The following is a 23,734-nucleotide window of genomic DNA, read 5'->3' on the forward strand; positions in this document are numbered from 1 at the left end:
TCAGGGTGACCGTACAAAGAATTGGAGGGTGAGGTGGAAAAGTCCCCCCGGGTGTCTGTACCGAGGGCGGGCAGGTGTCGGCTGCGGGCGTGTGTCTAATGTTGATAATTATGGTATCTGTTAAGTGCTTACTCTATGCCAGGCACTGGACTAAGCGCTGGGGTAGATACAGTCTAATCAGGTTGGACACAGTCCCTTGTCCCACGTGGGGCTCACAGTCTCATTCCCCACTTTACAGATGAGGTAACCGAGGCACAGAGAAGTGAATTGACTGGCCCAAGATCACACAGCAGACAAGTGGCAGAGCCGGGATTCGTGTCTCTGACCTGGCCCCATCCTGAATCCGTGGACATCAAACAGGGATTCTAAGTTTTCAGCCTCTGACTCAGAGTATTAATAATAATAATAATAATTGTAGTATTCGTCAAGCGCTTGACATGTGCCAGGCACTGCTCTAAGCGCTGGGCTGGATACAAGCATATCAGGTTGGACACAGTCCCTGTTCCACATGAATCTCAATTCCCATTTTCCAGGTGAGGTAACCGAGGCCCGGAGAAGCGAAGGGACTTGGTCAGGGTCACATAGCCGACAGGTGGAGGAGTCGGGATTAGAACCCAGGTCCTCCTGATTCCCAGGCCCGGGCTCTATCCACTAGACCACGCCGAGTGCCCCAAGGGGAAGCGTCAAGAGCAAAATCTATTGCCAGAGGAGCCACGGGAAGGATCGAGAGAGCCAGAAACACAGGAAAGACATGACTGATGGCTCCAAGTTTTACCTCCAGAACCCCCAAACGAAAAGTCAGCAGATGCAGAGGATTTCTGCCAAAGCAGCTGAATGTTCCCCTCAGCAGGACGGAGAGCCCCTTGGAGCCGAGCGGGGGCCAAATGGAAACTAATTCTCTTGGCTGGAGAGAGAAGAATTTTCCCAGTCTAACAAAACAAGTCCGAGGCGTAAAAGAAATTGGGCAGCGGTCCTAAAAGAAATGCAGTTCACCTCTTCTCCGTGGTTTTCAGTGGGTTGTGGCTGGAGAAGGCGGTGGGTTAGCTGTAGGTTGTCTTAAGAATAAAGCCAAGAGTGGAAGCAGTTGGGAATGGGTAGATGGGTGGCTTCTCCCCCTCTCTCCCACCCCCTCCTCGTCCCCTCCTGCCCAGAGCCAATCTCGAAACCCATCAATCAGCCGTCACTCGGGAAAACCTGTGAGGAAAATCAGATGCCAAAATCACAATCGATACCACCAACTCCCACGGAGGGCCAATTTTGACAACGGAACGTGCGCCGTTTGGGGTTTTTGCAAGGCCGTGTGAAATGCAGGGAGGTTTCTCCTTGTAAGGTTTTCTTCTCCGTCGGTGCGGAGAAAGATCCTGGAAAGAGCGCTGCAATCAGCGGGAAGCTGCTTAGCCATATGAAGATGGAGCGAGGCTCTGCTTTTGGAGTTGGCATCGGAGAGCTCCTTGGCTCAAAAGATGAGAGAAAGTCCCTCTTTCTCGGTCACCTAAACAACCGGTTGCGTTTTCTGAGGGCTTACTGTGTGCAGAGCACTGTTCTAAGCGCCAGAGAGAGTATGATATAATAGCGTCGGTAGACACGTTCCCTGTGTTCAAGGAACAGGTCGATTGGTCTTGGAAAAATTGACTGCAGTGAATGTGAAGAAGGAGGTTTAAATTGTGAAATCACCCCCTCCTGGGCTCATCTTGTGCTACCAGTTTTTGTAGAAACAGTGTGGCCTAGTGGAAAGAGTAGGGTCTGGAAGCCAGAGGACTTGGGTTCTAATTCTGACTCTTGTCACTTGCCTTTTACGTGACCTTGGGCTTCACTTCTCTGTGACTCATTTCCTTCATTGGGGATGCAATCCCTCTTCTCCCTCTTAGACTGTGAGCCCTCTGTGGGAAAGGGATCGTGTCTGACCTAATTACCTTCTATCTACAGCGCTTAGTACAGGGCTTGGCACGTAAGCACCTGACAGATAACGCAGTTATTATTACGTGTGGGTTAAGCATTACAGACTGTGAACAGAAAAAATGGGCAACTCTTTGGTGAGGAGTATTAGCTCTGTTCTTTCCTGGTTTCGAAGAGGGAGAGGTGGAAGGTAGGTATAAGGAAGATATTATTGTCAGTGAAGGGTGTTAAAACCTCTGAATAGGCTACTGAGGAAGGGTGGAGAATGTCATTTGCTCAGGACTTTAAAAATAAAACAGTCCCATCTGTCTGAGAGAGTGGGTTTATGTGTGGGTGTGACGGGGATTTGTGTCCTGCAGCTGCAGACTTCCAGCTGTGAGATGAGGGGAGGGAGGGCGGCAAGAAGCATTATCGTTATTACTGATGAAATTCTGTCCTACTTTCACCTGAGTATGCACTTAGTGCAGTGATCTGCACACCGTCAGCGCTCAGTAAATACCACTGACTGATGGATCGAGGAGGAAGAGGGGTGAAATAAAGGACGAAGAGAACATTTATAGGACAGGTGTGGTTTGAGGCCAGATTTCAGAGCCCGGTTGAAGGTGAGCCAGAAAAGGGGGGGGGGGAGGTGTGGAGGGAGGGGGAGAGAGAGAGAAAGGGAGAAAAAGAAAGAATATACGTTAAGGATTACAGAGCGGGGGGAAAGAATGAGCAGAGTGGAGTCCAGGAGGCAATTAAAGAGGAGAGAAATCTAAGCGCTGGGCTTCCCGGCATATTTGTTTCATGGTATTTATTAAGTGCTTACTACGTGCCAAGCATTTTAATAAACACTGGGGTCGATACAAGAGAATCAGGCCCCTCCTGGAATTCTTGAAGGAGGAAAGAACAGGTATTCCCCATTTTGTAGATGAGGGAATGGAGGCATAGAGAAGTTACAAGGTCACACAGCAGGTAAGTAGTGGATCTCGGATTAGAACTCAGGTCTTCTGACGCCCAGGCCCAGGGTCTTTCCACTAGGCCACACTGCATGTGTTTTTTAGAAAATTCTTCCCTAACGCTAGTCCCTGAGACCAGAGATGCTGATGGAGGTTGAGTCCACTAAGCCCTTAAAAAGCCTTACCCCTTCCCGTCATTTTTCTTGGAGTCTGCTCTCTCCTTTTGATTATTACACCGGGTCACCTGGTCGTCCTGGCCTCCTACAGAGAGGCAGTTCTGCTCCCGCCTAGATGACCCTCGTATATCTTTAAATTACATATTATAAATTATTTATTCATATATCACACTTTCCAAAGTGCTTAGTACAGTCCTTCGCGCACAGGAAGCGCTCAATAAATAGCATCGAACGTCTCTCCCCTGTAAGCTCATTAGGAGCAGGGAGCGGCTCTGCTAATTCTGTTGCATTGTTCTATCCCAAACGCTTAGTGCAGTGCTTGGCGCATAGTAAGTTCGACCCACTGAAGCAGCGTGGCTCAGTGGAAAGAGCACGGGCTTTGGAGTCGCAGGTCATGGGTTCGAATCCCGGCTCGGCCACTTGTCAGCTGGGTGACTTTGGGCAAGTCACTTAACTTCTCGGTGCCTCAGTTCCCTCATCTGTAAAATGGGGATGAAGACCGTGAGCCCCACGTGGGACGACCTGATTCCCCTGTGTCTACCCCAGCGCTTAGAACAGTGCTCGGCACATAGTAAGCGCTTAACAAATACCGACATTATTATTATTATTATAACCCCTTAGGGATGAAGCGGAGGGGTGGAGTTTGGCTTCCTGTGACCTACTATTCTATTCCCCAACGTGAACCGTCTGGCACCAAACACAGTCGTGGATGAATTGTGTCATGGGCGATTTCTTCAAGGGACTGTAATAATAATAATAGCAATGATATCTGTTAAGCGCTTACTATGTGCCAAGCATTGCTCTGAGCAGTAGGAAGATACAAGGCAATCAGGTTGTCCCCCATGGGGCTCACAGTCTTCATCCCAAATTTTCCAGATGAGGCGACCGAGGCACAGAGAAGTTCATTCAATAGTATTTGTTGAGCGCCTACTATGTGCAGAGCACTGTACTAAGGGCTTGGAATGGACAAATCAGTTACAGAGACAGTCCCTGCCCTTTGACGGGCTTACGGTCTAATCGGGGGAGACGGACAAGAAGAATAGCAATAAATTAAGTGGTTTGCCCGAGTTTATCCCGATTCGACACCCCCGTCCTCTAGACTCCCAAGCCCACGCTCTTTCCACTAAGCCACGCTGCTTCTCTAAACTCGCTGTGGGCAGGGAATGTGTTTTCTTATATTGTACTTTCACCTGTGTGCTTAGTAAAGCGCCCTGCACATAATAAGTACTCGGTAAATAGGATCGATTTGCCAGCTTGGGGAAGAGCTGCAGGGGTCAACAGATGATATTCGGTTTACGAGAAGACCGTTTTGAATGATCTAGTTGTTCCGGCTTCTGGTCCCCCTTATCCGATCGTTCCAGTTTGGGAGGGAAGTGAAATTCGTTGGTGGGTAGCTCCACCCTCGTTGGCTTTCGCCAAAGCGGACAAACTGGCGTTTGGTGCCCCGGGATTCGGGAATCCCGGAAGCGAACCGGAGCGGGAAACTACCGGGCCTCTCTAGGCACCGACGCGATCCCTGTTGGACATCTCCAATCCGTTCTCAGCTGGCAAGCCAACCGTCCGCTGGGAAAGAGAATAGGGTCAGGGAATGACGGCGGTGAGCCCCGGAACACCAATCGATCGATGGTATTTAGGGAGCGCTTGCCATGTGCCCTATTTATTTTGTTAATGAAATGTACATCGCCTTAATTCTATTTATCTGCAATTGTTTTAAAGAGATGTTCATCCCCTCGATTCTATTTATTGCCATTGTTCTCGTCTGTCCGTCTCCCCCGATTAGACCGTGAGCCCGTCAAAGGGCAGGGACCGTCTCCATCTGTTACCGATTTGTCCATTCCAAGCGCTTAGTACAGTGCTCTGCACATAGTAAGCGCTCAATAAATTCTATTGATTGAATGAATGAATGTGCGGAGCACTGTACTGAGCGCTGGGAGTCCCAGGCAAAAATCAGCCCCCTCCTCGCTCTTCCCAGAGTGCGCCAGCACCATCATCCTTCCATCAGTGGTGTTTATTGAGCACTTACTGTGTTCAAAACACTGAACTAAGTGTTTGGAAAAGTACAATGCAGCATTCATTCATTCGATAGTATTTATTGAGCGCTTACTCTGTGCAGAGCACTGTACTAAGCGCTTGGAATGTACAATTCGGCCACAGATAGAGACCATCCCTGCCCAGTGACGGGCTCACAGCAGAATTAGAAGACACGCTACCGGTCCTCAGAATGGAGTGCTCACTGTGGGCACTGTACTAAGAGCTTGGAAAAGGACAATACAGCATTCATTCATTCATTCAATAGTATTTATTGAGCTCTTACTCAGTGCAGAGCACTGTACTAAGCGCTTGGAGTGGACAATTCGGCAACAGATAGAGACCATCCCTCCCCAGTGCCCGACTCACAGCAGAATTAGAAGACACGTTCCCGGTCCTCAGACTGGAGTGCTCACTGTGGGCACTGTACTAAGCCCGTGAAAAGGCGTGATAGGTGTAGTAGACTCCAAAATGAATCACGCTAGGAGGAAAAAAACCGTGTTCAAAGATACGCACTTCAAAGCTGAGGTGGAAGGTCAGGGGCCAACCCAGACGTTCAGGGGACCGGGAGTGGACGCGAGAGATTATTCAGGGAAGACTTCCTGGAGGAGATGTGATCTTTCGTAGGGCTTTGAAGACGGGGAGAGCAGCGGTCTGTCGGCTACGAAGGAGAGGAAGGAGGGCCTGAGCGAGGAGAGAAAGCCGAGAGAAAGGAAAGCGAGGGAAAGGAAGTGGTTTGGCATTGGCGGAGCGTGCCGAAGAAACCTTTCACAAAGAAATGTTCCACAAAGGAGCAGTAGCTCGGGACGTTTCTGCTCAAGAGCTTCTCAGAGTTGAGCGTGCTTTAATGAGCCCGGGGCCCGTGTGTCCTGATGAGCAACTTTGTCTCTCGGAGTCATGATTTACCCACAGGCCAGACTGGTTTAGAAGGGCCTTTCACTCTTCTTCCTCACAACACGAGGGGGAAAGGGAAAAATTCTCCCTCCCAGGCTCCCGAAAGGTCGACGAGTGTTAATTTTGTCGGGGAAGAGGTGCCGGCCGGACCGCGAGCTCTCTGAACGGCAAGTCACTTCACTTCTCTGTGCCTCAGTGACCTCATCTGTAAATGGGGATTAAGACTGTGAGCCTCACGTGGGACGACCTGCTTACCCGGTATCTCCCCCAGCGCTTAGAACAGTGCTCTGCCCATAGTAAGCGCTTAACAAATACCAACATTATTATTCTCAACAGAAGTCCTCGTTTTATCCGAAGAGCAGATCGGGACCTAAAACCTCCAGAGGTCACGAAACGCGGCTCTGAGCCACGGCTGTAGGTGAGTGAGCGGAATCAATGTGTGGTGGAAACAGGTGGTGGGAGGTCAGAGGCATCGCCGGATTCTTGGATGAAGAGTTCCAGATGTGGTACGGGACATTTACACAGATAAATTACGGATACGGACGTAAGCGCGCCGGGGGTGCGGGGGATGAATGAAGGGAGCAAGTCAGGGCGACGCAGAAGGGACTTGGGAAAAGAAGGAAGGAGGGCTTAATCGGGGAAGGCCTCTTGGAGGAGATGGGCCTTCGATAAGGCTTTGAAAGGCGGGGAGAGTCATCGTCGAGCAGACGGTGTCGACTCATCAGGCAGGAGGGCTGTCCTGTATCCCTAGACGGCGGTACGGGACGGTGAGAGGGCAAGAGGGATAGACAGGCGGCGGGAGCTGGGAATGAAAGGTTCAGTTGGCGGAGAGGGGCAGAGCCCCAGGGAAGACACATCCGCAAACGTTTCCATCGCTCCGCACACGTCCCGGGGGGTGGAATGGCCGTGCGGGGAACCGTTCTCGGGGACCCCGGGGCACCGCTCTTGTCTTCCTGTCAGAGAGTCAACAGTCAGGATGGCCTAGTGGAAAGAGATCGAGGTCTGGGAGTCAGAGAGCCTGGGTTCTGGCTCTGCCACTCGCTTGCTAGTCATTCATTCATTCCATAGGATTTACTGAGCTCTTACTATGGGCAGAGCTCGGTACTAAGCGCTTGGAATGGACCATTCGGCAACAGATAGAGACAATCCCTGCCCAATAACAGGCTCACAGTCTAGATAAATCACAGACAGAGGCCAGAGCCCCGGCCTGGGAGTCAGAAGGTCAAGTGTTCTAATTCCGACTCTGCAACTTGTCTGTTGTGTGGCCTTGGGCAAGTCACTTCACTTCTCTGCCTCCGTTACCTCATCTGTAAAATGGGGATTAAGACTGTGAGCCCCACGTGGGACAGGGACTGTGTCCAACCTGATTTGCTTGTATTCGCCCCAATTCTTAGTACAGTGCCTGGCACACAGTAAGCCCTTAACAAATCCCACAATTTTTATTATTATTATTTTCTGATTGACTTGTATCTACCCAGTGCTCGGTACTGGGCTTGACACATAGCGAGTGCTTAGTTAATAATAACGATGGCATTTGTTAAGTGCTTACTATGTATCAAGCAGTATTCTAAGGGCTGGGGGGGATACAAGGTGACCAGCTTGTCCCACGTGGGGCTCACGATCTTCAACCCCATTTTACAGATGATGTAACGGAGGCGCAGAGGAAGTGAAACGACTTGCCCAAGGTCACACGGCAGAGAGGTGGCGGGGATCGGAAGCCAGGTCCGCGGACTCCCAGGCCTGAGCTCTTGCCACTGGGCCACGCTTGTGGGTGGGGAACGTGTCTGTGGAACTGTACTTTCCCAAGCGCTTAGCAGAGTGCTCTGCACACAGTAAGCACTCAATAAATACCTTTGCGTGGCTCAGCGGAAAGAGCCCGGGCTTGGGAGTCAGAGGTCATGGGTTCTAATCCCGGCTCCGCCGTTTGCCAGCTGTGTGACTCTGGGCAAGTCACTTCACTTCTTAGAGAAGCAGCGTGGCTCAGTGGAAAGAGCCCGGGCGTGGGAGTCAGCGGTCATGGGTTCGAATTCCGGCTCTGCCACGTCTCAGCTGGGTGACTGTGGGCAAGTCACTTCACTTCTCTGAACCTCAGTCGCCTCATCTATAAAATGGCCATGAAGACTGTGAGCCTCCCGTGGGACAACCTGATGACCCTGTATCTCCCCCAGCGCTTAGAACGGCGCTCTGCACAGAGTAAGCGCTTAACAAATACCAACATTATTCTTATTACTATTCTCAGGGCCTCAGTTCCCTCATCTGTAAAATGGGGGTTAAAACTGCGAGCCCCACGTGGGACCACCTGATCACCTTGTATCCCCCAGCGCTTTGAACAGTGCTCTGCACATGGTAAGCGCTTAACAAATGCCAACATCGTCATCATTATTATTATTATTATTATTGTTATTAGTAGATGCTGCGCCCATTGCTCGATATTGCACCGCCATCTAGTGGCTCTGCCCGCCAACTGTAGGTGACTTTCCATTATTGGCTGTATTTTTCTATATTCTGGGAGCTGGGCCTTCTCCCTCAGGGCAGACACAGTTTTAAAACTTTAAGTTTAAAAACTTTAAGTTGAAAGCCTTCTGTCCGCCATCCATCCATTCACTGAATCGTATTTATCGAGCGCTGACTCTCCGCAGAGCGCTTGGAAAGTACAATTCGACCACCCGAGCGAGGTGTGATTCGGAGACTCCAAGATGTCGAGCAACCTGGAAGAATTTCAGTCCCTATGGTTCCCACTGTAGCTTTGAGAATAATAATAATCCTGCTGATGCTGTTTGTTAAGCACTTACTATGTGCCAAGCACCGTTCTTAGCCCTGGGGTGGGTACGTGGCACAGTGAAAAGAGCCCGGGCTTCGGAGTCAGAGGTCATGGGTTCGACTCCCGGCTCTGCCGCTTGTCAGCCGTGTGACGGTGGGCGAGTCACTTCACTTCTCTGGGCCTCAGTGACCTCATCTGTCAAATGGGGATTGACTGTGAGCCTCACGTGGGACAACCTGATGACCCTGTATCTACCCCGGCGCTTAGAACAGCGCTCTGCACCTAGTAAGCGCTTAACAAATACCAACATTATTATTATTACAAGGTCATCAGGTTGTCCCCCGTGGGGCTCCCCGTCTTCATCCCCATTTTACAGAGGAGGGAACTGAGGTGCAGAGGAGTGAAGTGACTTGCCAAGGGTCACCCAGCTGACAAGCGGCGGAGCCGGGATTAGAACCCAAGACCTGTGACTCCCAAGCCTGGGCTCTTTCCACTCAGTCACGCCGCTTCTTGATTTCAGCTGAGACTCTCCAGCCCGGTGGAAATGCTCTTAAGGAACAGTTTGGGGGAGACTGAATGACTGGCAGACCGTGCCAGCGGGTGGCAGAGGAGATGGAGAGCGACCATTATTGTGTAGTTCATTCTTCACCAGTTTTCAAGCTATACCTTTCTGATTCCTTCCTTGAGGATCACCCTGGCTCGACTTTTCTTTATTCCTTTCAGGAAGTGGAAACGGATCGGGCAAATGCGGCATGGCCTAATGGATAAAGCACGGGCCTGGGAGTAAGAGGGACCTGGGTTCAAATCCCGGCTCCGCCACCGGTCTGCCGTGTGACTTTGGGCAAGCCGCTTAACTTCTCTATGCCTCAGTGACCGCAGCTGTGAAATGGGGATTAAGACTTTGAGCCCCACGTGGGACAGGGACGGTGTCCAACCTGACTCGCTTGTGTCTACCCCAGTGCTTAGTACAGCGCCTGGCACATAGTAAGCGCTTAAATACCATAAAAAAGGTGCAGGAAATGAGGGGAGGAAAAGAGAATTTCTCTAATGTAGCCGAACAGAGTGGAGTGATGGAGTCTGGAAGAGCTTTCCACTCATTCCATGAACTACCTGAGCTGAAACTACAAGAATGCTGTCAGTCCATTGGGAACAAATATTTTATCACGCAAGGAGATTTGCAAGCAGTGTAACCTCTGCCCGCTATTGTGGGCTTGGGAAGGCTAACGTCTGAGCCCGTCGTTGGGCAGGGGTTGTCTCTATCTGTTGCCGAATTGTACATTCCCAGAGCTCAGTACAGTGCTCTGCACACAGTAAGCGCTCAATAAATACGACCGAATGAATGAATTAAGGTTATGTCTCCTCAGGCCTTCCCCAATTAAGCCCTCCTTTTCCCAGCTCCCTCCCCCTTCTGCGTTCTCTAGGTACTTGGATCTGCGACCTTTGGGCATTTGATAGTCGCTCCTTAAGACATTTAATGTTCATTCCATCCTCGGTCCCCACGGCTGTTACGTGTCTACCTATCGATTATATATCATAAATCATTTACTCATATTAATGGCAGACTTCCCCTCTAGGCTGCAAGCTCGTTGTGGACAGGGCACGTGTCTGCCAACCCTGTTGTGAGAGAGAGAATGGCATTCGTTAAGCACTTACTATGTGCAAAGCATTGTTCTGAGCGCTGGAGAGGATACGAGGTGATCAGGTTGTCCCACGTGGGGCTCACAGTCCGAATCCCCGTTTTACAGATGAGCGAACTGAGGCCCAGAGAAGTGAAGTGATCTGCTCAAAGTCACACAGCTGACAAGCGTCTGAGCCGGGATTTGAACCCATGACCTCTGACACCCAAGGCCGGGCTCTTTCCACTGAGCCAAGCTGCTTCGCCAGCTGCTTCTCTAACCTTCTTGTCCTCTCCCAAGCACCTGTACAGTGCTCTGCACACCGTAAGCGCTCAATAAATGCCATCCATGAAGATGATGGTGATGATGATGATAAAGCAGAGATCGGTCAGTGATTCAGGACCAAATGACGAGTCCTATTTTCTCGCGGGGTGGGATCGTGTGCTCAGCCGTTCCGAGTGACCCTTTCTTTTGGGGGCATTCCTATCCCGTGTGCCACCTGACTAATTTGGGTTGGTCACGGGGGCAGATTTAGAGGTCACGGGAGAGGGGGGGAGATTCGGGCCTGGAGAGCTCTGGAGAAAGGCGTTAGATGAAATCTCCAACAAGCCTAAAAAGATACTCATTCCGGACCCACTCTTGATTCACGGGACTCATGCCCGTTACTTAATCAATCAGTCGTATGTTTCGATGATGATGGTATCTCTTAAGCGCTTACTATGTGCCAGGCACTGTTCTAAGCATTGTATTGTATGCATCGGGTGTTTATTACGTGCAGGCTATCACCCGAACACCGTCATCTGCATTTCTTCCAGATTCTGGAAGAAAGTAACCTCAGAGGCCTACATTTTTTTATGGCTTTCCCCCCCCCCCCCAATAATGGTATTGCCACTTTTACTAAGGTTAAATATTGAAACAAAAGGAATTCATTTTGGGGAGAAAAAAAATTTAATATTGTTTGAAAAGATACCAGATACCCACTGCTGTGTTTACCACGTCTAGCTGGGGAGCGATGTTCCGGGCTTTGTCCTTTCACAGAAACTTGATTAAGATTTAGGGCAAAAAGCAGTTAGTTTTACCTTCTCATTGCACCCAAACCACCCGAGTTTTATCTTTTTAACAGTCCTCCGGGATCCCTCTCACAGCTCTGTTCATTTAAGGCTAGAGAATCTCAAGGAGCCGAACAGAACGTTTTTCGTAAACACCCGTATATAGTGTTTGCACGCACGTAGCCACAGACACCCACGCCTTCAAGGAACAGTATGTGAATATACGATCCCTTTGATTTCTCCACAAAGGGAGCCGTTTTCTACCTTGGACGGAAGAGAGGAGACACAGGAAAAAATAATCATCCCCCAAGCAATTCTAGACGACCAATATTTTGGAGACGTACGGCTTCCTGCAGGATCTCCAATTTCTACAAACCATTGTTGGTCTCAGATGATAGGAAGGCACCATCTCTGACAAACAATTCCCTAGTTGTTCCACACCAAGTTGGGTGGTGAAAGCGGAGATGACAGTCTATTTTTTCCTATCTATAATTCTCGGCCCTTGTTTGCTTGTTTTTTTTTAAATGGTTTTTGTTAAGAGCTAGCCGTGTGCCAGGCACCGTACTGTCTGCTTTGTTGAGAAATCAATAAGACCGTATTATTCACCTACCGTTCGTCTGGGGATTGGATATTTGTGTCGGTGTGTGTGCAAACACTCTAAGGGTGTTTACCGAAAGATATTCTGTTCCTGCTCCTTGAGATTTTCTGGCGTTAAATGAACGGAGCGGTTTGGATCCCGGAGGCCTGTTTAAAAAATAATTTTAAAAAACTCGCTGTGGATTTAGTGTACGAAGAAGACAAAGCTAGCTGCTTTTTTGCCCCAAATGTTATTTTTTTCTCCGACTTAGACTGTGAGCTCCATGAAGGGCAAGGACTGTGTCCAATCTGATTATCTTGTATCTACCCCAGTGCTTAATAGCAGCATGGTGTAGTGGGTAGAGCACGGGCCCGGGAGTCAGGAGATCGTGGGTTCTGATCCTGACTCCGCCACTTGTCTGCAGTGTGGCCTTGGGCAAGTCACTTCACTTCTCTGTGCCTGTTACCTCATCTGTAAAATGGGGATTAATAATAATGATGTTGGTATTTGTTAGAGAAGCAGCGTGGCTCAGTGGAAAGAGCACGGGCTTTGGAGTCTGGGATCATGAGTTCGAATCCCGGCTCTGCCACTTGCCAGCTGTGTGACTGTGGGCAAGTCACTTTACTTCTCTGTGCCTCCGTTCCCTCATCTGTAAAATGGGGATGGAGACTGGGAGCCTCACGTGGGACGACCTGATTACCCTGTATCTACCCCCAGCGCTTAGAACGGTGCTCTGCACGTAGTAAGCGCTTAACAAATACCAACATCATTATCGTTAGGCACTTACTATGGGGTCGAACCCATGACCCCAGATTCCTAAGCCCGGGCTCTTTCCACTGAGCCACGCCGCTTCTCTGGGGTTGATTAAGACTGTGAGCCCCATGCGGGATAGGGACTGTGTCCAACTCGATTTGCTTGTATCCACCCCAACATTTAGTACAGTGCCTGGAACCTAGTAAGTGCTTAACAAATACCGTAAGTACTAATGCAGGGACCTGATTTGCTTGTCTCCACCCCAGCGCTTAGTACAGTGCCTGGCACCTAGTAAGCGCTTAACAAATACCTCAGTTATTAGTAGTAGTAGTAGCAGCACGGCCTAGTGGACAGAACCCAGGCCCGAGAACCAGAAGGTCATGGGTTCTAATCCCGGCTCCGCCACTTGTCTGCTGTGTGCCCTTGGGCAAGTCACTTCTCTGTGCCTCAGTTCCCTCATCTGTAAAATGGGGATAAAGATGGTGGTAAGGGGACTGTGGCCAGTGCAATTATCTTGCAGATTCCCCAGCACTCTGAACGGTGCCTGGCACACAGTAAGTGCTCAACTAATACCATTATTATTATTGTTATTATTACATAAAGTACTTCCCTAAAAAGACAAAAAATCAGGACCGGGGCGGCTGTACGTGAATGGAATGATTCAAAGCGTGTGTTTTGGTTTTTCTTTGGGTGCCAAGCCTCCCCCTGCATTTGGGGTTCAGGGGTGGGGATGACCTGTCTGAGAGGGGAATCTGGGACGGGGGACCGGGCACGCCGAGCACACCACCCGATGTGCCCGCTCCTTAGCGCTGGTCCCCCCGCCTGAGCCGGTGGCCCTGAGCCCGGGCAAAGGGGGTGCCAGGCGACTGGCTGGCCACCAGCAGTGCCATCTGCCCAGCCGGGATGTCTTTCCCGGTGTCTTTCCTTACCCACTGCTCCTTCACCCATGGCTCGAGAAATCCCCGTGAAATCCCAAACCCGGCAGACTCTCTGCAGCTCTTGGTCCGAAAGAATCTCCAAGCACCGTGGGAGCTCCCGACGTGTCTTGCCTTTAAGAAGAATAATTATAATTATGGTATTTGTTAAGCGCTTACCATGTGCAAAGCACCGTTCTAAGCGCTGGGGTCGATACAAGGTAATCGGGTCGTCCCACGTGAGGCTCACGGTCTTCATCCCCATTTTACAGATGAGGGGACTGAGGCCCAGAGAAGTGAAGTGACTTGTCCAAAGTCGCACAGCTGATAAGTGGCGGAGCCGGGATTAGAACCCATGACCTCTGACTCCCGAGCCCGGGCTCTTGCCACTAAGCCACGCTGGTCTTTCTTCACGGAGACCGGTCATCTTCAGTTACGGACCCGGAGAGCGGGTGCGGAGCTTGTACATTCCAAGCGCTTCGTACAGTGCTCTGCGCAGAGTAAGCGCTCAGTGAATATCAGTGAACGAGCGCAGGCCGCTCGCTCCGCTGCCCTTCTCTCCTAGCGGTTCCACCGTCGGGTGGAGAGACGTTGACTCCTCCATCTGGGCCCATGATCCGCCCAGCGAGGAATGAATCAAATGCGATTTCCGCACCGCCTGGCAGGCGGCGGTGGGTAAACGACTTGAGCTGAGATCCTGCTGGGGCGAGCTCCTGTCGGGCTGGGCAGGCCCAAAGCAGAAACTTTCCGCTCCACGGTGGCTGGAGTCGGCGGTTGGACTCGCTCCTCTCCTGCCGATTCTGGCCTAAACTCTACCTACTGCCGTCTCCCTGCCAGCAGAAGTTTTCCCAAGAGAACGGGGCTCAAAATGGGACTTGAACTCTCTCCGCCCATCAGGATGCGTTGCTCTATATCTGTACTGTATCTGGAGAAACAGCGTGCTTCAATGGAAAGAGCCCGGGCTCGGAGTCGGAGGTTGTGGGTTCCAATCTCACTTCTGTCACTCATCCGCTGTGAGACTTTGGGCCAGTCCCTTAACTTCTCTGGGGCCTCAGTCCCCTCCTCTGTAAAATGGGGCTGAAGCCTGTGAGCCCTATGTGGGACACCCTGATTACCTTGTATCTACCCCAGGGCTTAGAACAGTGCTTTGCAAGTAATGTGGGTATTTATTAAGCGCTTACTATGTGCAGAGCACCGTTCTAAGCGCTGGGGTATACGGGGTAATCAGGTTGTCCCACATGAGGCTCACGTTCTTCGTCCCCATTTTGCAGATGAGGAAACTGAGGCAGAGAGAAGCTAAGCGACTTGCCCACAGTCACACAGCTGACAAGGGGCAGAGCCGGGATTCGAACCCATGACCTCTGACTCCCAATCCTGTGCTCTTTCCACTGAGCCACGCTGCTCCTAAGCATTTAAGTAGTAAGCACTGAAGTGTCATCGTCACTATTTTTATTATCGATAATGTATTTATTAGTCTCAGTCACCCCCTCTAGACTGTAAGCTTGTTGTGGGTAGAGCACGTGTCTGTTTATTGTTCTATTGCGCTCTCCCAAGTGCTTAGGACAGTTCTCTGCACCGATAAGCGCTCCGTCAATACGACTGAATGAATGAGCTCTGTATTGAACACTGGAATAGATACAGATCAGACACAGCCCCTGTGGGTGGGCCATGGGCATAGGGAAGGGAGGGCGCTTAGTACAGTGCTCTGCACAAGGTAAGCGCTCAGTAAATACGATGAAATGAACTACGGTCGAATGAATGAATGAGCGGGTTTCCCGAGCGGCTCAGGAGGGATTCCGGGTGGTTGGGAAGAAGGCAGGGGTCTTCCCTTACTATTGCCCGGCTAAGTCAAACCCTCCTAATAACGTTGGTATTTGTTAAGCGCTTACTAGGTGCCGAGCACTGTTCTAAGCGCTGGGGGAGATACAGGGGAATCAGGTTGTCCCACGTGGGGCTCACACACTTTTAATCCCTATTTTACAGATGAGGGAACTGAGGCACAGAGAAGTGAAGTGACTCGCCCACAGTCACACAGCTGACGAGTGGCAGAGCCGGGAGTCGAACTCGTGACCTCTGACTCCGAAGCCCAGGCTCTTTCCACTGAGCCACGCTGCTTCTCCTAAGCCACACCCTTTCTCAGCGTGGCTCAGTGGAAAGAGCATGGGCTTTGGAGTCAGGGCTCATGAGTTCGAATCCCAGCTCTGCCACTTGTCGGCTGTGTGACTGTGGGCAAGTCACTTAACTTCTCTGTGCCTCAGTTCCCTCATCTGTAAAATGGGGATCAAGACTGTGAGCCCCACGTGGGACAACCTGATTCCCCTATGTCTACCCCAGCGCTTAGAACAGTAATAATAATAATAATAATGTTGGTATTTGTTAAGCGCTTACTATGTGCCGAGCACTGTTCTAAGCGCTGGGGTAGACATAGGGGAATCAGGTTGTCCCACGTGGGGCTCACAGTCTTAATCCCCATTTTACAGATGAGGGAACTGAGGCACAGAGAAGTTAAGTGACTTGCCCAAAGTCACACAGCAGACAAGTGGCAGAGCTGGGATTCGAACTCATGAGCCCTGACTCCAAAGCCCATGCTCTTTCCACTGAGCCACGCTGCTTCTCCATTGCTCGGCACATAGTAAGCGCTTAACAAATACCAACATTATTATTATGCTTCATTCTCTCCATCGGTCACACACACAACGAGCTTCCAGAAACACGAAAATCTGCAACCACGAGGGACTCGAACCCTCTCTCCGAACAATCCCGCCGTGCCTCCCCACTTGCGCGTCTCTTTTGGTCGTCGCTCTCCGCCCTTCATCTTCGAACTGCAGCGTAGACGGCCCCGCGTCTCTTTCCCCCATCCCGCGTCTGGTTCCGAGAACCGGAGTTCTTGCGGCCTCGGTGGAAGATTTTGTGTTTTTCGGTCATCCCCACATGGAGGTGCCTTACCTCGGAATAAATTCGACAATCCACGTGGCATTTTGGAAAAGGAAGTCAATCACTGAGAGCGGCAGAGGAGCCATGAAAGATTCATAGTCCTCCTAGACCTTTTCAATTGAAATACGGTAGTCCCAGGCAGACGGATCTTAAATTAATACAAGAGCAAAAAAGGCAGGAGCTAAATTCAAATTCCTCCCACTTAAACCGTGGCAGAAGGTTCTTTGAAGGGAAATGAAAAATCCCTTCTCCTCTCCCCAGGATCCTGCTTTCCAGGGAACAATTAAAATCCCCGTGACCAAACTCATGTTACTACTACAAAGCTGTTTAGATGGACTAACAAATCCCAAACCGTGCTTTGGGAAAGAACACGGGCCTGGGTTTCATTCGTTCACTCATTCGCATTTATTGAGCACTCAGTGTGTGCAGAGCACTGTACTAAGCCCTTGGGAGAGGACAGTACAACGATAAGCAGACACATTCACGTTCCCTGCCCATAGCCAAGCGTACAGTCTAGGGCTCCACTCCAGGTTCCCCTCTCTCTGGATGTGTGGGCAAGTCACTTGACTTCTTTGTGCCTCAGTTTCTACATCTGTAAAATGGAAATGATTCAACCAGGGCTTTCTTAGGAAGGAGTCAGGGGTTAGTGGAATGATGGCTGGAAACAAGAATCCTGCAGTCCTGACATAAGCAGGAATTAGTTTGGCGTAGTGGAAGGAGCAAAGGCCTGGGAGTTGGAGGACTTGGCTTTTCAATCCCGGCTCCGCCACTTGTCTGCGCGACCTTGGGCAAGTCACTTAAGTTCCCGGTTCCCTCATCTGCAGAATGGGGATTCAATTCCTGTGCTCCCTCCTAGTTAGACTGTGAGCCCCATGTGGGTCCTGATTATCTGGTATCTGCCCCAGGCAGGGCTTATCCAATGCTGGGCACAGAGTAAGCACTTAACAAATACCACAATTATTATTATCATTTGTTCATGGGCTGACTGAGTTCACACCTGGCTGCACCATCATTCCTGACTCTCAGTTTTCCTTTATTTTTTTAATAGTATTTGTTAAGTGTTTACTCGGTGCCAGGTAGATCACAGTCCATGTCCCTCATGGGGCTCGCAGTCTTAATCCCCATTTGAAAGAGGAAGTAACTGAGGCCCAGAAGAGTGAAGTGACTTGATCAAGGTCACTCAGTAAACACATGGAAGAGCTGGGGTTAGAACCCTCGTCCTGTAACTCCCAGGCCCGCGTTCTATCCATTAGGCAGTGCTGCCTCATGTTTCGAGGTGATTGCCGTGCCCTGGCGCTTCTCCCGGGACCAACTAAATGCTTGGAACGTTTGTTCAGAAAACGGGTTTGACATTTCAGGCATAATAACAGAATTAGAAGCAGTCAGCTATTCCTTTGTTACATCCACAACTTGCTGATGGAAAATAGAGGCGAAAACCTCCATTCCTTAAATCAGCTACTATCTCCAGATCACCACTCGGTGGAATGGACTGTTGGAGTTTTTGAAATTTAAAGGCAATAAGGAATTTATTAACTCTAGTCAAATTATTATCATTCTACTGTAATTCTTCTAACCGCAGATACCCTTCTCGGGAAAGAATGAGACGAGATTCTAGCACGATGTTTCAAACGCTCAGCCCCTAGGAAATTATGATGGGAATTTTAATTTTAGCTTTTCCGTCGCCTTTCAGGTTATCGGTTTATTTGACTTTTTATCTTCTATCTCAGTATTTGTTTTGGGATTCCTCTTTTCGCTGTTAGGCCATTATTTTAAATAAACCTTGGCTTCTTAAATTAAGCCTTCAGGTACAACGTCGCTGGCTTGTTTGGATTCACAACGCGATTCAGTTAACGGTAATTATTGAGCGCTTCCTGCTTGCAATGCAGCAGTGGTAGACGTGATCCCTGGCCGCAGGGAGCGGGCAGTCTAGACGGGAAGACAGATGTTTTATGTTCAGTTTGGACAATGAATCACAGAACTTGGGCACCGTCTCAAGAAGAACATTTATATTATTATTACACCACTGATTGCGAGAGGCTTGTCACAGAGTAACACGGTTAAATCTCAAAATGGGAGAGAAGAATAACCTTCAGTCCATTCTCCATCTCCTCTCCCTCTGTCTTCCTCTCTCTTTCCTGGTCCCTCCTCTCCTTCCCTACCTTTTCGCCCCTTCTTCCTCTGGACATTTTTTCCCCCTCCTCTCCCTTCCCTCATCTCTATTTCTGCCGTTTCGCCCTATGGGGCTAAAGTAGTGATCAGTTCTCAGGCAGCGTGCCTAAATAGCTCCAGATTTTCAGTTTGTCCCATTCTAAGCTCGCTGGGTGCAGGAAATGTGTCTGTTTATTGTCCTATTGTACTCTCCCAAATGCCGAGTACAATAAGCACACAATAAGCACTCAGTCAATGTGATTGACTGTGTGGACACCCTACTGTAGACTGTAAGCTCATCGTGGGCAGGGAATGTGTCCGTTATATTGTTATATTGTAATCTCTGAAGTGCTTAGTATAATCCTCTACCCGCATTAAGAACTCAATAGATACGACTGACCGATTTACTGACTGACCCTCCGTCCGGAGCTGGTGGGCCCTGGGCTCAGTGTCGAGAGAGGAATGATACGGTTCCATTTTGATGGCCTCTGAAACCTGCTTTCGTGGTTAATGTTGGTATCTGTTAAGCGCTTACCATATGCCAAGCACTGTTCTAAGCGAGCGCTCTGGCCATTTTTATGTATCTTCCCCCTTTAAGACCTATTAATAGTTCTTCCTTCAGTACTGGAGACTCCTCTGGGGTAAGGAATCTGTCTGTTTGTTTTGGAGTTCCCAAGAACTTAGCGTGGACCACTGCATCCCGTGGGTACTCAACATCTTCCGTCCTTTCTCCTTCCTCTGCTCCGCTTCTCCTTTACTCTGGCCAAATCAATCCCCCGTCTGCCCTTTTTAGTTTTTCTCTCCCCATTTCTCATCTAGAACCTGACTCCCATCCTGTCCACGGACTCCTAGGTGTTTTGGGGTTTCTTTTGTTGTTTTTTTTTTTTGTGTGTGTGTGGCATTTAAGTGCTTACTATATGCCTGGCTCCCCTCTCAGGGTCACACCTGGAGAGTTTCCCATGCTCTACCAGTCTTGACTACGGGAAGGAGAGTCGAGCAGAGGCCTGTCCGTTCCATTCCTGGCTTGGGCTGTGGCTAGTGAGTGGAAGGCAATCTGCTACGGGTCAGGACTCACCCGTGCTGGGCAGCGGCGGCACGGGAGAGAGTCGAGGGCGGAGAATCAGGTTGACTGAGTGGAAGGAGGCAGTGGTAAACCACTTCTGGATTTATACCAGCAAAACTCTACGAATCCACTACCAGAACGACTGCAGATGGAGGTGGGGGGTTCTGGGAGAGAGGCGTCCGTGGCGTCGCTCCGCCTTGGAGACGGCTCGACGGCATGAGGCGAGATGTGCAAGCGTGGCTCAGTGGAAAGAGCACGGGCTTTGGAGTCAGGGCTCATGAGTTCGAATCCCAGCTCTGCCACTTGTCGGCTGTGTGACTGTGGGCAAGTCACTTAACTTCTCCGTGCCTCAGTTCCCTCATCTGTAAAATGGGGATGAAGACTGTGAGCCCCACGTGGGACAACCTGATTCCCCTATGTCTACCCCAGCGCTTAGAACAGTGCTCGGCACATAGTAAGCGCTTAACAAATACCAACATTATTATTATTATTATGTGCCTGGCATTGTCCTGAGCGCTGGGGTAGACGTGGGCTAATCAGATCGGACACAGTCCGTGCCGCACATGGGGCTCACGGTCTCCGTTCCTATTTTCCAGATGAGGCACAGAGGAAGCGAAATGACTTGCCCAAGGTCACGCAGCTGGCACGAGGCGGAGCCGGGGTTAAAACCCAAGTCCTGTGACTCCCGGGTCTGAGCTCTTTCCACTACGCCACACTGCTTCTCTGCAGCCTGAGGAGGACTGATTCATCACTGCAGGCCAAGGTTAAAGGAGTCGTCCACATAATCACGGGAACCCGGGCTAAAGGACAGACTGAATAATCATGGAGTCAAGACCACAGGATGAAGGACAAGATGGTGACATTTGTGTCAGGGAGTGCCAAGCCCTACTGACTGATAAAATTTTTCCATCGCCTGAGGTAACCTGGCAACGGGAAATAGGGAGCTGAGCCCCTGTTAATGACATGATTACGATCTGCAAGCTGACTGTCACATCCACTTTCATCACAGGATGATTTACCTATCCGGAGTATGGTCATTCCGCTCGGCACAAGTTCCGAAAAGGCAGGGCTATGGCTCGAAAGATAATAATAATAATGTTGGTATTTGTTAAGCGCTTACTGTGTGCAGGGCACTGTTCTAAGCGTTGTGGTAGATAAAGGGTAATCACGTCGTCCCACGTGAGGCTCATAGTTAATCCCATTTTACAGATGAGGTCACTGAGGCACAGAGAAGTGAAGTGACCTGCTCACGGTCACCCAGCTGACAAGTGGCAGAGCCGGGATTCGAACCCAGTCCCGGCCTCTGACTCCCAAGCCCGGGTTCTTTCCACTGAGCCACGCTGCTTGAAGCGGGTGAAGGTTTTTTTTTCCAGGTTTCGCCCCTCCTTATGATGACCTGGGGCGGAGAAGCGAAGCGCCCTTTGAGAGGACCTGGGTTCTAATCCCAGCACGGTCACTTGTCTGGTCTGTGATCTTGGGCGAGTCACTTCACTTCTCTGGGCCTCAGTGACCGCATCTGGAAAATAGGGATTAAGACTGTGAGGGATTAAGACTGTGACCATGTGGGACAGGGACTGTGTCCAACCTGATTAGCTTGTATCCAGAGCTCAGTACAGTGGCTGGAACATAGTAAGTACTTAACAAATACCATTAAGAAAATAAAAGCAGCATAATGTAGTAGAAAGAGCACAGGCCAGGGAATCAGAGGACTTGGGTTCTAATCCTGCTCTTCCACTTGCCTGCTGAGTAATCTTGGGCAAGTCACTTGACTTTTCTCTCCCTCAGTTTCCTGACCGTGGAAGGAAGACTTCATTCAATTCATTCAATCATATTTATTGAGCCCTTACCGTGTGCAGAGCACTCTACTAAGCCCTTGGGAGAGTACAATCTAACAGTAAAGAGACACATTCAAGAAAGTGGTCTGAAAATGAGCCCTTTCTCCTGGTCAATCCCTTTGGCAACCTGGGACCATAGGGCAGGGAACGTGTCTACCAATTCTGTGGTATTATACTCTCCCAAGCGCTCAGTACAGTCCTCTGCACTCAGTAAGCACTCAATACCACTCGTTGATTCCATTATGGAGCATTTCGTAGGGTACGTGGTGCAAGAACAATCTCTGGGGAAATCTAAAGACCCGCCAACGTGTTTCCAGGATGTCCAGATCCTTCACTTGCTGCAGCACCTTGGGTTCCTCTCCCGGCTCCCTGTGAACACGGATGTCACTGCCAAGTCACAGGAGTCGGTGGCAGGAGGGGAGAAGCTGGGAGGCCGAGCCCTGAAAATAGAAATGCCAGATGGAACGGAAATCTACTTGTTCCTCCACCAGGCTGCGGACACGCCAGCTAACCGCTGGACCGTCCGCTATAAAACCTGACAAATGGCCACCCTACCCCTCACCCTAACCTACTTCTTCCCCCTGTGGTTCAAAGTCTCTGCCTTCGGGGGAAAAGGAGGTTGACTATCCATCTCTTTAGAGACTTCCAAGGCTGGTGGTCGGGGGGAAGGGGCGGTAAAAAGCCTTCTGCTCTAGGAATAAAGACAACAGCAAACCCAAATATGTCCCCCGAAAGATGTGCAAATATTCCCCCCGAGTTTTTAATTCACCAGGGGATCCGGCGGATAACAACGCACCCTCCAATTTGACCAGATTCAGCTCAGAGCAACCCAACACTGAGAGAGAGAATAATCGATGAAAAACTTTGAGGCTTTTCAAAGTCAAAAGACCAACACAAGGGAATAACTTCTCTAGAAAAAAAAGGGAAAAAAGAAATTAGAGAGTCCAGTCTTTTCTGTTTTTTAACAGCTTTGGAATTCTGACAGGGGCTGCTCACTTTGTGCAGAGCTGTTTGGGGAGATTTTGCTCTGACTGAAAAGGCTGGGAGATTTTTTTTTTTTTTCTGATTTCTTTCAGCCATGTACTTTAGGGTATTGATTGCATGAGGAGATGGATGGAGACGATGGGAGTTCTAGGCCGCGAAGGTCCAGAAGACAGTCATCTGTGCCTTTTATCGAAGTGACTAAGAGCTTGCCGGGAGATGGGAGGAAAAGCCAGATTTCCATTAGGCAAAGGGATGAGACAACTGCTGAAGTGAGAGGACCGGCCAGCCGGACTAGACCGTGGAGGGTGTTTGCCGTGCATATTTAAGCGTGTTGGCAACCAAGTGGCTGTCCGGAGAAATTCCAAGCAAGGGTCGGAACAGCAACTTCGTAGCTTCCTGTTACAAGAAGCTCAAGACGACACTGGCGTCGTTTCTGAGGGTCGTTTTTCGGCAGGAAAATCTGGTTTCCCAGATCACGGTTGGCAAGCGGCTCCTTAATAGTAGTAGAAATCGCCCTTCTGGAAGCACGTGACCTTGATCACAACCCCTTTGCCCAATCCCAGCGTGTCCTCAGAAGCCTTAGAAGCAGTGTGGCCTAGTCAATCAATGAATCAATCAATGGTATTTATTGAGTGCTTATTATGCTCAGAGCACTGTTCTAAGCACTTGGGAGAGTACAATACAACAGAATTAGCAGACACGTTCCCCGCCCAGAAGGAGTTTAGAGTCTAGAGGGGGAGGCACGCATTAGTATGAATAAATATGTAATTTATGCTATATAATTTTAAAGATGTGCACATAAGTATTGTGGGGTTGGGGTGGGGTGAATATCAAATGTCCAAAGGGAAAGGGCACGGGACTGGGTGTCAGAAAACCTGGGTTCTAATCCCGGCTCAGCCGTCTGTCCGCTGGACGACCTCGGACATGTCGCTTCACTTCTCCGGGCCTCAGTTACTTTATCTGTAAAATCAGTTGATCAGTGATATTTACTGAGTGCTTACGGTATAAAGAGCACTGTACTGAGCACTTAATAAAGTACAGTACGGTAGAGTTGGGAGTCACAGTCCTTACCCACAAGGAGCTTACAGAGATGGACCATAAAATAAATTACAGAGAGGGGAAAGAGTAGAATCTGATATGGACATAAGTGCTGTGGGGGTGTGGTGAGTAA

General features: G+C 49.9%; 1 non-coding gene across 1 annotated transcript; it reads left to right on the forward strand.

The window, feature by feature from the left end:
• The first annotated feature begins 19,608 nt into the window (after positions 1 to 19,608).
• LOC114807725 lies at positions 19,609 to 19,746 on the forward strand. The gene has a single exon (XR_003755800.1). It is a non-coding gene; the product is annotated as a small nucleolar RNA SNORA7 (small nucleolar RNA).
• The last annotated feature ends 3,988 nt before the right edge of the window (positions 19,747 to 23,734 follow it).

The sequence above is a fragment of the Ornithorhynchus anatinus genome, chromosome X3, assembly GCF_004115215.2.
Source record: "Ornithorhynchus anatinus isolate Pmale09 chromosome X3, mOrnAna1.pri.v4, whole genome shotgun sequence".
Lineage (NCBI taxonomy): Eukaryota > Metazoa > Chordata > Mammalia > Monotremata > Ornithorhynchidae > Ornithorhynchus > Ornithorhynchus anatinus.